The sequence below is a fragment of the Notamacropus eugenii genome, chromosome X, assembly GCF_028372415.1.
Source record: "Notamacropus eugenii isolate mMacEug1 chromosome X, mMacEug1.pri_v2, whole genome shotgun sequence".
Lineage (NCBI taxonomy): Eukaryota > Metazoa > Chordata > Mammalia > Diprotodontia > Macropodidae > Notamacropus > Notamacropus eugenii.
The window spans coordinates 65,905,945-65,911,998 of record NC_092879.1 but is presented as its reverse complement, the minus strand read 5'-3'; the positions used below and the strand labels follow the sequence as shown (position 1 = coordinate 65,911,998).

At 46.1% G+C, this 6,054-nt stretch overlaps 1 long non-coding RNA gene across 1 annotated transcript; it reads right to left on the bottom strand.

Annotated features, from left to right (window-relative positions):
• Positions 1–324: 324 nt before the first annotated feature.
• Positions 325–1,395, bottom strand: LOC140515317 (uncharacterized). Its single transcript, XR_011970939.1, has 2 exons — positions 960–1,395; positions 325–694 (listed from the first exon to the last, which is right to left on the bottom strand). It is a non-coding gene; the product is annotated as an uncharacterized lncRNA (long non-coding RNA).
• Positions 1,396–6,054: the final 4,659 nt, after the last annotated feature.

Here is a 6,054-nt window from a genome sequence, read left to right as displayed (position 1 = left end):
TTTGTTGTTTCAAATGACACGTCCCTTACTCCTCCTTCTTTTGTGACATGAGATCTCTTTTTTGTTAACAATCATTGACTCTTGACAGTTACAAATAGACTATTTTCTCTGCAGAGACAATTTTGTCCCTTTGTGTTTGTTATGCCTCAGTTTCTAGTCTCAATTAAGCGAAGCCCAATGGGCATCATCAGAGTGGCTTTATTCTGAATTTTGCTGTGAATGTGTCTAGAGTTACTTTTATATATAATGCCAGTTAATTCATAATTTTAGATAGTTCAGTTGCACTGACAAATGAAGATTATTGAAGACACAAGAAATCTTGGGTTGTTCATAATCAATCACTTTATTTAGTGACCAACACAGAGGAAAGCCAACAAAAGACGGAAGAGTGAGTGCACGATGCAGAAGATGCAGAGCACATCTAGGATGATCAGCATCACGTCACAGAGGTGTCCTTAACTTGTTGGAAACAGGCTGCAGGATGATATTCCTCACTGGTGTGTCATGCTGTCTTGCGTGCTGTAATCCAGAGCACACCTGCAGCCCCAGGACAGTGACATTGTCCGACAGGAACCTGACGCTGAGGAAGATCTTATCTTACAAGGATCTTGGTTAGAGAGACTTGGTGGTGGTGGTGGTGGTGGTAGTGGTGGTGGTGGTGGTGGTGGTGGTGGTGCTGGTGCTGGTGCTGCTGCTGAAAAATACATAGATTAAAAAAATACCTCCTGACTCCTGGAAATGTGAGGCTCTCCAAAGTTGGAGATTACTACACATTCCTCCATCAAAAAGCACCATTTTCTAGGGTCAATTCATGAAGTCTAAGAAACTATATTGGGTTGGGTCATGTTTACTACATGTGTCTCCTTGCATCATGTCCTTTGGAATGTGTAGGATATGTCCACATGATTCTAACATCACAGGGTTTGGGGGGGGAGGATAAATGAGCCAAGGGTCCATACCTGACTGGACAATGCGATGCTTCCAAGAGTCTGGAAGCCACATCTCCCATTTGAAAATCTTTATAGAGGGACCAAGATTTTCCCTCAGAATGCCTAGAATGAGCAGTATACAACCTTGAGCCACTTGAAAGCCTTTATAGAAGGACTGTGATTTTCCCTCAATGAGTGTAGAAGGACCAATAATCAACCTTGAGTCCTAAATTTAAAACCTTTGTAGAGGAACTGAGGTTTTCACTCAAAAGTCTAGAATGAGCAGCAAACAACCTTGAGACCCAATTTGAAAATCTTTGTAGGGGAATTGAGATTATTACTCAGAATATCTAGAATAACCAGTATACCACATTGAGCCCCAACTTTCAGTTAGGTTGGGACTTTTGGGTTATCACTCGCTTTCCCAGGGGAGGGAAGTTGATGCCCTCCCTCTTAGGCTTGTTGGCCCGGGTCTAGGCTTTTCACTGAGCTCTGGCCCTCTATTTATACCCACAGTAGGGGTGACACTCCCATTGACCCAACAATGCTTGACATCTCAACAACTGGTCACAGCAGAGGCATTTTTTTTACCAAACATGGTAGTACTGTCCTAGTTTGAATAAAAATGGTAAATTGCCTTTTTTAACCAAACTTGGTCCTACTGGGTTTTGAAAGCCAACAGTGGTGATACTGATGTTTTTCCCCCAACAATGATAATATCGATTTTATCATGTGGCACGCCTTTAATTTTCTTCATGCATGACACTCTGCAGTGGGATAAGCCCTTGCCAATCAATCAATCTAGCTGTACATGTGGTTGGTTAGTGATTGGAAGTACATATTTACACGTGAGGGAGCTGTGCTGCCTCCAGCTTTTGCTCTCCTAGGATAAGGTAATAAGCTGATTTTCTATTGGGAAAGTAATGACACCAATTCCAGGTTTAGAACTACATGAGTTTTAAGGTGCCTCCTCTCTCCAAATCTATGACAATTGTGCTGGTAGTCAGCACAGCTAAGTGGGAAAGTCACCTACACATTTAAAAGGAGAGCATAGAAGACATGGACTGTGCTGTTCCTATGGAAATTTGTGAGCTCAGAAAAACAGCCCTCGTGGCTTCCCCACCTTTGGAAGGTGAATTAAAATGATAAAACCTGAAGGGACAGAAACCAAGGCATGATTATGTCACATTAAAATTTACCGCTGATGACAAAAGGATGGTAATAGTAAGGCAATTCCAAAGCAAGACTTAGCAGACTCTCACTGTTCATGGATCACTGCAATGACATGTGCTCTTGGATCCTGGAGTTGGACTCCCTGCTGTGAATCATGACTTCCCTCCTACATTTGTGTTGCAGGCGCCTCTGCTCTTTCCCTGGGTCTGGATTTCAGGCCATTTAGACCCCTCTCCTGCTTTCCATGTCTACACTGGAACCGTCCATGGCCAACAGGCAGTTTCTGGATAGATTTCTGGGGTGTCTCCTAGAGGCCCTCCTCACCCCCATTCCCTTGGCTAGTGATTGAATTCTGGGTAGATTCAGGCTGTCCCTTCCCTTGTCTTGTCCAGGGGCATAATTTGGGGAAATTCTGACCTACTTGTAGCTGTGCTTTTCCATTCTACTTTATGCGGGCTCCAAACTCTTGCTGGATTCAGATGAAGCATTCTGGCTCAGATTCCACTGTATTGCAGGCCCTGATGTGAAGGCCTGGAGCAAGGATGGGATTTTGGATAAGGTTACTTTCCTCCATACCGGGGTTTCCATTTCAGGAGCTTCAGGTCTCCTTCGTGCTTTCTCTCTAGACTGAGGGATTGCCTTGGGATGACGAGTAGTCATTGTAGATGCTTCCAGGTCCTTCTGAAGTCCAAGGAGCTGTTTCACCGATGGCTTCTGCATGGGCTTTGTTGCTGCTCTCTGACTCATTTTCCCTTCTGCTACTTTCCATGTCTGCACTGTAACTGCCCCCACTGTGACTGCCTGGTCTGACTTGCGGGTTTTGTTTCATTTTCATAATCTGTTGCTGCATGGCATTCCTGGAGGCGAATGGACCCTTCCACTGATGCTCCCTCTAACCCAAGAGATTTTCCCAGTAACCACAATGTCCTTGGATCCGTTTATGCAGTATTCCCTCCACGGAGCCACTTGGAGGACCTCCTGCTTTGTCTGCTGGCATCTTGGATAGTTCTGGGTTCTACCACCTGGCCACTCAGGCCCATCGTTTGTGTTCACTTCAACAGAACACTCCCTCTGTGGTCCACCTATAAGCTATGACACAGCATCAGTGTCCCTCCACCCAAAGGTTCTCTGGGTTCATTTTTAAAGTTTTTTACCAATTTGTTCCTGGGTTGGGTTTGTTTTTGACCACTCTTCTCCTTTTCACTGAGGAGTTCATTTCGGGGATTCTGGCCACGTACTCAGGTCCTTCTTGAACCATGGGCTGTCTATTCTCCAGTCACTATTCAGGGATCACTACCATGGGTGGCTGCTGGAACTTGGGTTCGGAGCCCCTGCTGTGAATGCTTACTTTTCTCTTACCTTTTTGCCTGCAGATTCCTCTTCTCTTTGCCTGGGTCCGAATTTCAGGGCATTCAGGATCATCTGCTGCTTACCAGGTCTGCACTGGAACTGTCCAGGGGCAACAGGCAGTCTGTGGATAGATTTCTGGGGTGCCTGCTGGAGTCCATCCTCATCCCCATCCCCACTGTTAGCAAATGAATTCTTGGTGGCTTCCAACACTCCATTCCCTTTTCTTGTCCTGGGCATCATTTGGGAAAATCTGTCCTCCTTCATGCTGTGCTTTTTCACCATTCTACTTTTTCAGGTCTGCAAACTCTGGTTGGATGCAGAATAAGCATTCTGGCCCAACTTCCACTGCAGGCACCCTCTGCTTTGGAGGCCTGTCCCATGGATGGGATTTTGTATAAGATTACCTTCATCTCTACCAGGGTCTCCACTTCAGGAGCTTCAGGTCCATTTCTTTCTTTCCTTCTAGACTGATGAATTGCCTTGTGACCACGTGTACTCATTGCAGATGCTTCTCAGGTCCTTCTGAAGTCCAAGGAGCTGGTTCACCAACAGCTTCTGCATGGGCTTTCTTCCTGCTCTCTTTAACTCCTTTTCCCTGAGTAGCTGATGAATCGGATTCTGGTGGAGATGCTATCGTCAGTCATGATGGAGGGAATGTTGATGTTCTCAGGAACAACTTTTCACAGACATGAGTGGATCTGTTTTGTGGTCCCTGGAAGGGCCCCCACTGTGACTGCCTGCTCTAAGTTCCCTCAGTGATTTTCAGTAGTACTCCCTCAAAGTTGCCCCTTGGAGGACCTGTTCCTTTGTCTGCTGGCATCTTGGATAGTTCCTGTCTTCCAGTACCTGGTCACTCAGGCCCATCGTTTGTGTACACTTCCTCTCTGTTCCTCCTATAGGCTGTGACACTGCATCAGTGTCCCTCCATCCAAAGTCTCTCTGGACTCATTTTTTTAACCAGTTTGTTCCTGGGTTGTGCTTGTTTTAGACCCTTCTTCTCCTTCTCTCTGAGGAGTTCATTTGGGGGATTCTGAACAAGTATTCCCACCCCTCTTGAACCAGGGGTTTCTACTCTCCAGTCATTGTTCATGGATCTCTACGGTGGGTAGCTGGGAAAACCTGAGGTGCAACTCCTGCTGTGAAGGCTGAATTCCCTCTTAGCCTTTTGGGTTGCAAATTCCTCTTCTCTTTTGCCTGAGTCTGGATTTCAGGCCATTCAGGCCCCTCTGCTGCTTCCCATGTCTACAGTGCAACTGTCCAGGGCCTCCAGAAAGAGGAGCAGGGCAGGATCCAGGTGAGTCTGGAACCCACCAAGGCCAATGGTGACTTTTCCATCTCCATCCTCCCAACAGTAGTGTCCCTGTGACACAGAACTTCCTGGAGGTGGCTGTAGCTATCCACCTTGGGCCTCAGAGATTCCCCTAGCATCAGAATCCAGGCCATGCTCATAAACGTCACTGAGTACACCAGTTCCATCCACCCCTGTCAGGATGTCAAAAAGCCTATGAACGCTGGGTTTGAAGGCAGCACAAGGCAGAAGAAAGCCAGTCTGTCATGCTTATACCAGCCTCAGCTCACCAAATGTAGGACCTGTATTACCATCTTGGTAGTCTTCTATTCTCTGGGACATCCCTGTATATTCAGGTCATGCTGTAAAGTGATATCATGTGGCATGGCCCAAAGTTTTCATGCAGATTGTTTGGGGCGGGGGGGAAGACACAGGAGGAGTACTCAGAGTTTTCCTTAGATTATTTATTGTCAAATTCTTTTGAGTTCTTATCACTAGTCTTGCCTCTTTAGAAATGATTCCTAACGAAATCCAGCACTTTCACTTCCAAAGAAATGCTTAATGTGAGTGATCAGGGTGACAATGATCCAGTCTCCCAGGCATGAGGATTTGTAGCTATGCTGGCTTGGGGATGGGTCTGAATTTGGTTTTCCAATATTTGCCTAAGGATTGGCGGGTACATATATCTCAACCTGTGATATGTTCTGTGTTCACAGTCTTTGTAGAGGGACTGAGATTTTCACTCAGAAAGTCTGGAAGGAATAGTAAACAACCTAGATGTGGATGAGACTTTGGAGAAGATTCCTGTCCTCTCTGCCTGGGCCTACATTTCAGCCCCATCTGGTGCCTCTGTCCTTTCTACGTACTCTGTGTAATTTTGCTCGGCATACACACTATCTGTGGATGGATTTCTGATACGTTTGCCAAAGCACACGCACAGGCTCCCTACTGTGAATGATTGAATTCTGGCTGGATTTTGACTATCCATTCCCTTCCTTGACCAGGAGTACACTTTGAGTGTATGTTGGCCTAGTAGTGGCTGTGCTTTGCTTCCATTGGACTTTCTGCGATTTGCACAGTGTTGGTGGATGAATGTGAAGGAATGTGAACCAGAGTGTAATGTAGACCCCGCCCTGGGTTGAAGGCCTGTGTTTTGATTGGGATTTTGTGGAAGATCCCCTTTCTCTTTCCCTGGCTTTCCATTTTAGATGCTTCTTGTCCATGTCCTGCTTTTCTTCAAGCCTGAAGGATACCCTTGGGACCACATGTAGTCAGTGGTGTCATTTCTAGGATCACATGTGAAGCCCAAGAAGC